The sequence below is a fragment of the Ambystoma mexicanum genome, chromosome 4p (genome assembly GCF_040938575.1).
Source record: "Ambystoma mexicanum isolate Mex_15411 chromosome 4p, UKY_AmexF1_1, whole genome shotgun sequence".
In the NCBI taxonomy this organism is placed as follows: Eukaryota; Metazoa; Chordata; class Amphibia; order Caudata; family Ambystomatidae; genus Ambystoma; species Ambystoma mexicanum.
Window position 1 is genome coordinate 764,512,011 of NC_090927.1, and position 4,175 is coordinate 764,516,185.

The following is a 4,175-nucleotide window of genomic DNA, read 5'->3' on the forward strand; positions in this document are numbered from 1 at the left end:
TATCATGTATTTCATTGTAATATGGTCTGTTGAAGTTACAAAAGCTGCATAATCTACTTCAGCAACATCTGTACAATTTTAACAGCCCAGATGCTGAAATACTGTGGAGCTCATTATGCACAATTTCGTAATTTGATTGCGGGGACCTGATACCTTTGCACTCTGTTTGTCTCTCTGGTCTCTGCTGCCAAATTGTCATTTGCACAACGGAATGTAAATGTGCAAGATGAAAGACGGCATACACGCAGGTACGCTGCCTTTTGCTCTGCATATTTGCAATCCGCTTTTCAAATGAGTAAACGCTGCCTGCATGGTAGGCAGCATTTAATTGTAATTGTAAATGCTGCCTGCCATGCGTGCATCGTAGGCAGTGTTTAATTGTTAATGCCGACTGCCAAGCAGGCACGACAGGCAACATGTACAATAGATTCCTATGGAGTCACCTTGCTTTATGCCGGAGCATAAAGACGGCATATGTATGGCAGAAAGGAAGCAACGCAGTGGAAAGCAAAGTTGTGTACTGCCCCTCCCCCATACAAATGGATGAAAATGTGGTGTGGCGTGAATTAAAGGTTTCATTCACTTTACACCATGGAGCAAAATTGACTCCCATGTGATTTTCCGATCCTAATCCAGTAAATTCACATGAACCAACGTGTATGTCAGCCTAACCAACAGCACGATGACTTTTTGTGACGTTCCTGATTCAATCTATGAGGGGGACCTGGCTCTTTTAATTTCTGTCTGTGCCACATGCATGCGCCCAGACAACCTCTTGCTCGCGGGGCTGCTCGCGCTCGACTCCTGGAGCAAGTGGACGGGGACTGCACATGCACAGTTTCTCCTTCCCCGCCTCGCATCGCGCATGCTTCTATGCATATAGTGTTCCGGTCCCCGTAGCAACCCTACACAGCTCGGGACGCGGACCGGCTCACTACGACTGAACTTACCTTTCGCCATAGCACCATTCGCTGTGCTACCAGCAGACGGGCAAGCCCTATGCCCAGGGGCCCTGGCTTCTTCCCCTCCACCCTCATGGGCACATCCAGTTTTAGACAACGCACCTGCCGGATGCACACGTATTAGTTTTTCTAGCCCTCCTGTTGCCTGCTTTTTATCTCGCCATAGCCATTGCATGCCTTTGTGAGACATAGCACGCAACCAGCGTTGCTTGCCCCATAGCGTGGGCACTCCTGATCCACCTACTCTCGCCCACAGTGTTGCCTCCTTTACACAGAGGCGCAGTAACCCTGACATGTTTTGCATGCGCCCCCTTCTCACATCTGGAGGGCGCTGTTTGCACCCTGTACTTTAGGCAGGGGGCCAGCCCCTACACATGGTCCTCGGCACATTTCACAGCCATTTTATCAGTTACTTCCCACCTATCATGGCACTTCTGCACCTTTCTTTTTTGTTTACCCGCGTGGTCTCTACAATAACACCTCTGCCTTTGTTGCAGAAGCCCCAGCATCAATATGACGCCTGACCTGGAGTGATTGGATCTCCCACAGGGCATCTTCCGTCCCGCGCCCTCCCTTCTCATTCATGTGAATGCTAGCCGCATATGCGGCCATCAGCTTGAAGTAAGTGATGGTACTCACCCCAGTTGTAGTTCACCTGGTTGCACTGTCTAACGACCCAGGTCTTTTTAAATCGTGAATATCCTTCTAGGCACTCTGACTTTGCTTTATTTTCTCTGTGTCTCCTTGATAGGTTCTTTTCTCTTTTTGCTCTGAGACACCGGGTCCAAATTGCCCTCTCTTCTCCCTTGCTTTGGACTCCGCCGTGGGAACCTGACTTATGCTGTATCAGTTCCACCTAGCGCCCTCACACGCTAAGTGCGGGCCCTCTCCTTGTTTGCATCGACAATAGGAGCACCCCTTCTCCAAGTGGGTGAGGCCAGGCGTTTTGCCATCCAGTGACATTTTTAACCAGCTTTATATCTTTGTTTTTATGAACCCCCCCTTGCCAGTTTCTGTTTCCCGTGTTCTGTTCTGTTGAGCTATGGACCGATCTTTTGAAGGCTTAGAGTAGATTTGTTCTTACTCTCTCTCCACGCCTTCCCTGGTCTCATCGTTTGCTCTCTCCTTTCTCATAGAGCGACATCTGTAGGTCCAGATGAAGGTAGCCTTCACTGCCCGCCGAAACGTCTTATTGGACACGTAATTGCATTACGGCCCACCTCTAAACCAACAGGAATACAACTACCGACGTTGACCTAGGATTGGTCTCTACACAACACCCACTATCTGATCCTCTGAGTCACCAGGAAGACGATCAGTTCATCTCTGGTACTGGTTTCGGATTAGAAACAGCTTGGTCCTCGGACCACAAGACTTTATACTTGTTCCACAAACCAGGTCACAAACACACTAGACTCTGGTGGGCGGCGCATTCATTTGCCCTTTTACAGCACACACAACTAGGGCAGAATAAGTCTGCCCCACCATGCAGGTTCACTGAACCGATGTTGCACTCTTAGATGTGTGGGGTCTTTTCATTTTTCATTTTACTTTTGTGCTGGATAGATTGTACATCCAGCGATACATATTCAAAATGGATTTTGTTTGAAAATGTTCTTTCTTTGCGAACATTTGTTTTTATGTACACTACTGTTTGGCGAAAATGTATAATGCACAGCAATAGTTGGTGATCCCTTCAAAGTGTAACCTGTGTAGTACCTTTCTTTGATAAAAATGTTTCTTTTGTTAAAATAACTGCCGAAATAAAAATGGCTATAAAGTCACAACAGTAGTCCACCAGAATTATTGTTCTTTTGCTCCAGACCAGTAACATTGGACTCTTTGGGGTAGCCTGGGAGATAGAACCAGTGGTATATCTAGCGCACTTGGGTTCTACATTCATTGTTCTTGGAGGCTAACTAGTCACGAGCCTCACTTGTTTGAAAGCAATCACATGTAAGGAAATAGTGTGTGTAACAACCCGTCCGAGTAGGTCAGTTCTCCTTCTGTATAGCAGCAATTTGATGCCCTTCCTTTGACCTTCCCTTTTGTTTACCTCTTTTAATTTTCAAAGCTTACTAAAATCCCTTTATTTTGTTGCTGCTAGCAATAGAAGAAATGCAAATACCATCGTTTGTTTTTCTTTTTATCTTTACCTCGGTTTTATTGGTAATGCGGATTTTTCTCAAGAGCATGTTATGGCATGCATCGCCTCTTCCTGTACCCAGGGCCACTGGTTTGCTTAAGCTTCCCATCAATCATTTTTACTCTAGCAACATTCCTGCGCACCACCGAGCCAGTGCTTTTCGATTGGGTTCCCTGGAAACCTGGCACACCCGCGCTTTTCTGCAAATGCCTCGCTTCAATCATGCTTACAACTCCGAGGGTGACAAGCGGCTGAATTCCGCACGCGTTCACGGCAGACGTGCTCGCAGGCAGCTGGGAGCTGCCATGTCAGCTTCTAGAGGGATGTTCTTGACCCAGAAACCTACTCGCGTATGGGATTACACCGTGTGGTTGGGACACAGATCTAAGTATATTGGTGATTATTATTGGCCGAAAGAAAATCTTTACAATCTTGAAATTAAAAAATGTAAAAACGCATAACGTATTTGACATAGTTGGGACCAAACGCAATCAGAACACTTAGGAACGACGTAAATAACCTGGGCATTTGTCCATTAGCTATGCCATTTGTATCAAACATTTCTCATTTGCAAGCCCCTTTCCTTTCCCCTCCAGTAAGGTGCTTCATGAGACATTTCTTTTGTTTTGGCATAACAAGGCCGCAGATTTATTTTTACATGTACATAACCACTGCAAACAGGTATTAAAATTAGATCCAAAAGGTGTGGCGACTGCTCCTCGTCCTGCTTCCCCCTTTACCTCCATGTTGAATTGCAGGCACAACTCCCCCAAGGCCTTCGAGCCTGAGAAACTGCCTGCCCCTGCAGGTCTTTGCGGACTGGGGGAGCGCCGTTTGTTGGGGGGAAGTTGAGCCCCAATTGCTACCGCCAGACACCCCCGCCGTTTAGGCTCCCAGAAGGCGCTGTCTAGAATGGGCGAAGCCCCTTCCGGTTTAGCAATGGCTCATTTGGAGTCTTTGTCTTATCCTAGGTTGCCACAACCCACCACGCCAAAGGTGGGTTACCGCCCACCGTGGCTCCCCCCTTTCCGGGCTTATAACTCCAGTCATTTTGTGCAGATATTCCA

At 47.3% G+C, this 4,175-nt stretch overlaps 1 long non-coding RNA gene across 1 annotated transcript; it reads left to right on the plus strand.

Moving 5' to 3' along the window:
• Positions 1 to 897: 897 nt before the first annotated feature.
• On the plus strand, positions 898 to 2,717 carry LOC138452618 (uncharacterized). The gene is made up of 3 exons (XR_011260266.1): positions 898 to 1,079; positions 1,460 to 1,583; positions 1,714 to 2,717. It is a non-coding gene; the product is annotated as an uncharacterized lncRNA (long non-coding RNA).
• The last annotated feature ends 1,458 nt before the right edge of the window (positions 2,718 to 4,175 follow it).